Source organism: Taudactylus pleione, unplaced genomic scaffold (assembly GCF_031769625.1).
Source record: "Taudactylus pleione unplaced genomic scaffold, aTauple2 ptg000256l, whole genome shotgun sequence".
Taxonomy (NCBI): domain Eukaryota; kingdom Metazoa; phylum Chordata; class Amphibia; order Anura; family Myobatrachidae; genus Taudactylus; species Taudactylus pleione.
In genome coordinates, this window is record NW_028284658.1 from 23,312,990 (window position 1) to 23,319,593 (window position 6,604).

Consider the following 6,604-nt stretch of genomic DNA (forward strand, 5'->3'; position numbering starts at 1 on the left):
CTTTTGTCCCACAATGTTCTCCGCAGTATTCCAAAAAGGGCCTCGGAGACACTGTAACAAGACGCTACAGCATATTGTTACAGTATCGCTAATGACAGCTCCGGGCTTGAGCTATCATTAGTGCTGGAGCGCCAGCCAATCAGCGGCGGCTTCCATTAATGCCCGCTCATTGGCTGGGACCCACGTGGGCTTAGCCAATGAGCGGCTCCTCCACGTGGGTCCCAGCCAATGAGCGACCACTAATGGAAGCCGCCGCTGATTGGCTGGCACCCCACCACTAATGATAGCTCAAGCACGGAGCTTTCATTAGTGATACTGTAACAATATGCTGTAGCGTCTTGTTACAGTGTCTCCGGGGCCCTCTTTGGAATACTGTGAAGAACATCATGGGACAAAAGGTGAGTATTCAATCTTTTTTTACAGGTACAACCATTGGATACTTTACGTTGAGAAGGAGACGTGAACATCTGGGAGCAAGTAAGCATGTGTGTGTATGTATGTAAGCAATAAATCTTTATTTTCACGGTGTGTGTGTTTTTTCACACAATTCTTCACAGGTGAACTACATGTACCATTGAGCCCTTAATGTTCCGCATGCTGGTACTTGTGGTTCTCCAAATACCAGCATGCGGGGGAGACTTTCTGGGACCTGCAGTTCTACTGTAAAGACAATGTTGTTAATTACATTTTTAACACTACACCTACACTATCAACCCGCCACCCACCGCCTAGGGGTGGCAGGGATAGCCCCAGGCTATCAGCCTAGGCCAGGGGTGCCCTGGAGAGGGAGTCCAACCTTATTGGAAGGGGTCCCCAACTCCACAGGGATCCCTGGCCTTAGCTGACTAGTGGTCAGGGCTGATGCTGCGGCTGAGGGCCCAGTGAAAGGGCTCCCCTGGCTGTGGCATCAGTCCTCCACTAGAAAGGGTCTGGAGCTAGTTTTAAACATAGGTGGAAACTCACGCCATTCTTTTTCAACCTAGTTTTAAAACCAGGTCTAGCCCTGCTGCCTGGTGCTGATTCTAAAATTATGGTGGAACCCTATTCATTTTGTTCCCCATAATTTTAGGAATCAGGACTGGCTGGCAAGTCTGTGGCTGGTTATACTTTTTAAAAAAAAAACATAAAAACACTTTATATTACATATACATGCAGAAACATACACAAATCACACTGATCTGTGTATGTATCTGCCAAACTCGCAGCTCAGGAGGTGGTCTATTTGAAACTCTCCTGCCCTGTCACTCCATCCTCCTGCCCCATATCATACCAGCCCCATTGTCACTCCAGCCCCATTGTCACTCCAGCCCCCTCTCACATCAGCCCCCTGTCACTCCAGCCCACTGTCTCTTCAGCCCCCTGTCACACCAGCTCCCTGTCACACCAGCCTCCTCTCACACTATCCACCTTTCTCTCCAGCCCCCTGTCACACCAGGGTTGTGTATAGGGTCCCCTTTAGTTAATGTACCTGTACGTGATGTGGAGTGAGGGCGGAACTGCGGTTCCAAGCCCTTAAAGCGCTGTTACTTTAGAAATTTGTAACCTCGCAAGCTCGCTCCCTCTCCACCACGCTTCGTGCATGGTGGCTTGCTCCGCTTCACTCGCCACAGGTTACTATATTATCCTCCTATCCTCACAGCCTGGCCACATGCTATCCAACATCATCATCCTCCTTCCCGCACATTCCAACCCATCCTCTCCTCCATCATCCAGTTCCCTCATACGCCAGCACCATCTTCTCCTCCATCACATTGCTAAAGAATTAAGAATTGCTAATAAAGGACTTGCGGACTAGGATATAAAAATTGTTTACAAGCAATTTATTCTGTTAAGAAATGAGGATTAAAAAGCACAGCAATATAAAAAATAAAAAAAACACCATATATGTAATAAAGGAGCCTAGTGACTCTTCTGAATGTTATTGGAATGGGGCTGACAGTATAGGCTGGGTATGGGATCCCGGCGGTCGGGATGCCACTGGTCAGAATACCGACAACTGTAGCCCAACAGTCAGATCCTGACACCAGTAGGTAAGTACTGCTAACGCTAACCTCTGTCCCTGCTTGAGAATGTTAATACATTCTTCTGTTAATTCCTAACTTCGCAATGCGAATTTAGGTGAAATTATCACACTACAATCCGCATTTGAAATGAAGATTGTAGTAAATAGGGGCCTACGGCTTGATTCAGTAAGGATCACAACTGCGATTACAATAGCGATTACGTACACAGTCTCACTGCGATAGTATGCTAATCCATTACAATAGCTATGCCGTCAGAGCACTACATAAGGACACCAATTTTACCTTACACACATCCGTAATACTTAGCAAGACTGCAAAACCATCGGTACCATCTCAGCCTCACGCACTCTTGCACAAACTCTGACCTTACTCAGAAATTGATAACTTCTTTGCACGCTATGAGTCCTCAGGCTGCGTACAGCATTGCAGTGACAAATTTATGCACGCCCCTGCAACGGCTTTTAAACGCCCAGGCACGCCTGCATTTTACCGACCACCCCCCATCACCACCCACAAACTGCACTTCCTGTCAATCACTCTGCAATGGGTATACGTAGTCACTGCAGTCCCGATCGCAGTGGCCGGTTCGTGCACTGCGATGCATACGCATGCGCAGAAGGCAACAATAGGCCGATTGCGTGCACAATCGCAGGTGCGATCCTTGCTGAATCAGGCCATAAGAGTGATATCACACTATGGGGCCTATTCATCATAACTAAAAAAAATCGATGTAAGTAATTAGGTTTAGAACTCGCATGCAGTTCTACCTAATTACCGGAGGAATTCATCATTCCTCCTCTCCATCAGTATCTATTCCGAAAAGCTGTCATTTTTGCGATGACAGCTTTTCAGAAAATAGATACTTTTCCCTATCTACTCTACCTTACCTCAGCTGTAATCAGTGCTGCGCATGTGCCGTTACATTCACTAAATCGGTGCATGAGCAGCAGTGCCTCCAGCTGCGGTAATTCTGTGTGTCCCAAAACTACCCCCCCCCCTCCTCCCCTCCGCTCACCTCCCTGTCCCCCACCTACCTAGCTGCTGCAGCCGCGGACCCCGACCTCCCGTCTGAAGAGGAAAAAACAGTAAGTTTTAAACTTTACTGTGTTCTGCCGCGAGAAGGGATGATGGAGTGGTGGAACGAGCCGGAGGACCTGCCCAGCTGGAAGCAGGTAAATGTAACCCGCTGTACGTAAGAGTGGCGTATAGTAACACCATCAAATTCCGAAAATACATAATTTTCGGAATTTGATAAATAGCCTAATTTCTACATCCCCTTACTAATGTACTACTGTATGAGGAGTGGGGAAATTAATGCAGGCGGACTTAACCAGGAGATATCCTGTTAATGAATACTAAATAACAGTAATTAAGGAAAATGTCCTTAAAACCGTTATTTTAGTGTAGAGATGTGCACTGACCCCCATGTTTTGCTTTTGGATCTGGATCTCCCCTGGTTTTGGATCTGGATTGGTTTTGCCAAAACCTCACCTCCATGTTTTGTTTTTTGTTTTTGGTTTGGATCTGGATTTTTTCTTAAAAAAATCATAAAAACAGCTAAAATCACATAAAATGGCCCTTTTTTGTTCCTACGGTATTATTGACCTCAATAACATTTATTTCCACTCGTTTCCAGTCAATTTTGACCACCTCACAGCTCACTATATTGTTTTCATTCAGTTTAGGCCCAAAATGTACACCAAGCTAGCTGGCTGACTAAGCTAAGCGGCAGCAGTGAGCGGCACAAACACTTGGCAGTTCAACTTCAAACATGGCACATCAGGAAACACTTTTATTATTCAAGAGAGGCCTGAGAGAGTTGGAGTATGTATGTAGTTGAAGGCAGGGCAGGGACAGGAAGTGTTGATTGGTAGCAAATTTAATTTAATTTTTTGATTCCGAAGAAAATTTATGAGGGAGAAGGGGATGGGAGGAGGCATTTACAAAAAAAATTTATACATTCACATCAGTCCTTGCCACAGAATAATCCTTGAGCATGGCTGCTGCTGCTACTGCTGGGAGTTGATTTTCTCATCCCAGAAGGCACCAGGAAGAGTGCTTTCCAAAAACAAATAAACAATTGACTTAAATAATCCTTTGCAAACCTTCTGCGAAGGCATTTCCCAACCTGTACAGGGACATTAAAAAAACAGTTAGTTAGTGGCCTCAAGCATATGATTTAAGGCAGGGGTAGCCAACCCTGAGAGCTACCAACAATGCATGTTTTTCAGGTCTCCTCACAGAGTAATAACTGTAATAACTAACTCCATCTGTGGATCTTTCCAAATGTATTGATGAGTAATGAATACACCAGTGCCCCAGCTAGGTGGTCTGGAAAACATGAACTGTTGGTGGCTCTCGAGGACTGAGGTTGGCTACCCCTGATTTAGACCTTATGTTGTGTCTTTCTTGAGAATCCAGCACCTGCTTCTGTGGCTAAGAGTGGATTTTCATCCCAGAAGGGGACCAGGAAGAGTGTTTCCAATAACAATTGATTTAAATAACCCTTTGGATTAGTGGAAGTAAAGGCATTTCTCAACCTGTACAGGGACATTAAAGAAAACAGAGTTAGTTTTACTGGCCTTAGTTCAAACTGTTGTTGTTCCCACTGTCCACTTAACCATATCAGATATGTGAACAAGTGGAACAGAGCATTAAATTCAACATTTCATATTTAAGGTGTAAGTCTTACGTTGTGTCTCTTTTGGGAATTCTTTCTTAAGCGCCATGCCTGCTTGCTGGAAGAGGATTTTTTTCATCCCGGAAGGGGACCAGGAAGTGTGCTTTCCAAAAATAAATAAACAATTGACTTTCTGTAAAGGAATTTCACACCCTGTACAGGGACATTAAAAAAAACAGAGTTAGTTAGTGGCCTTCAAATTGCCGTTGTTCCCACTGTCCACTTAACCATATTACTTAGATATGTGAACAAGCGGAGCAGAGCATTAAATGCAACATTTCAGTTTAAGGTGTAAGTTTTACGTTGTATCTGGAGACCATTGAGAAAGCAGAAAAAGAGCTCCACCACAAGCAGCAGATGACTAAACTCACAAACAAAGGTTTAATAGAAATAGATACAACACCAGATCAGATGTTTACCCTGGAGGATCTGTCTGATTCATCACGGTGCCCCCAAGATTGTGCAAATTTTGCCAAAAGAGAGACTGACACCACGGCTAAACATAAAAGTCACCTTCTGGATTTGAATACTCTCATTTGCATGGGGAAAACCCAACCCTCAGATGAGATGGATCTCAGCCAGTAGACAACATTGAAATCACCATTAAAAGTCACAATGGAAGACTATAGTGTGTAGAATCTTTCTTCACAGTCAGGAGAGGCCTCAGAGAACATGAAAAAAAATGCTCTAGGTGCTGAACTTCAAGGGATTTCTCCATCATGTTCTGCAGTGTGGAAAGGTTTCATTCACATGTTTTCTATAAAGTAGTTCAAAGTTACAGCCTTCAAAGTGTCTGGCTATAACACCCACCTTTGCCAGAAATTACCAAAGATTATCACAAGCAAAGGATTCATCTGCCCGGAATCTGTCTGTGAATTCACGGATCATATCTGGCCTAAATGCACTAAGACATCCAGTGATTCTGTGTTCTGTAGCCGACTTTATTCCTACCTGAATCGCAAACTGAAACACGGAATAGTGAGCACAGACAACATGGAGGCCTTTGTTATTCCGCTGCCTGCATGCCAACCACTACCTCCCAGACTACACCTACTGGGGGGACCAGGTCTTGATAATGACCATCCCCATCTGTTGCTAGGCCTTCTGCTTCCAAACAATCCATCCTGGACTTCCTGTCCAAAAAGGGTGAGCAGGGTACAGAAAGAGGATCTAGATGTCCCTGATAGAAAAAAAAAATCATCTATAATAGATGATGTGGAGAGAGAAGATCTGCAGATGTTGGAACAGGGGCTCCCACCTAATTGGCTTCCCTCCAGGGAGCAGAGCTCTTTTCCTCAGGTAGTGTCTATGCCAGAGCTGAAAGGTAGTATCTGTGTGTTGGTAAACACCCTTCCGGAAATGGCAACCCAGAATAACAACAACTATAATAATGTGTCCACTGATAACCAACCTGATCCCTCAACAGCAACATACCCCATATGGCCAACTCATAACATGACACCCAGCTTGCAGCCTCCTCTTCCTTATGACACTAATCCAGTAGCCATAGTTGATCAATCAGCCATGTGTGGTCCACCCAATTTTTGGCCTTCTACATTCTAACATCATAATAACACACTAGACTTATAATCTTTGCTTTTGTTTACGTTTTTGAATAGAACAGTTTTAGAATTTAGGATGTCCACTCTATAAAGGTTTGTAAATATAGGCTTTAGTTTTTTAGAGCACATATCTTTATAACATTATTTTTTGGGGGGCAGCAGCCCCAGCACAGCACCCCTGCGCACCTACCACGATGACAGTGACAGCCAGGTGTGGCTAACACGTACACAATAAAAATTATTTATTTTTTGGGCGGCAGCCCTTGACAGACAGCAGCACAGCACCCCTGCGCAGCTACACCGATGACATTGACAGCCAGGTGTGGCTAACATGCACA

The 6,604-nt window shown here is 44.6% G+C and overlaps 1 pseudogene; it reads left to right on the forward strand.

The window, feature by feature from the left end:
- The first annotated feature begins 3,148 nt into the window (after positions 1–3,148).
- Positions 3,149–6,267, forward strand: LOC148515033 (SPOC domain-containing protein 1-like; annotated as a pseudogene).
- The last annotated feature ends 337 nt before the right edge of the window (positions 6,268–6,604 follow it).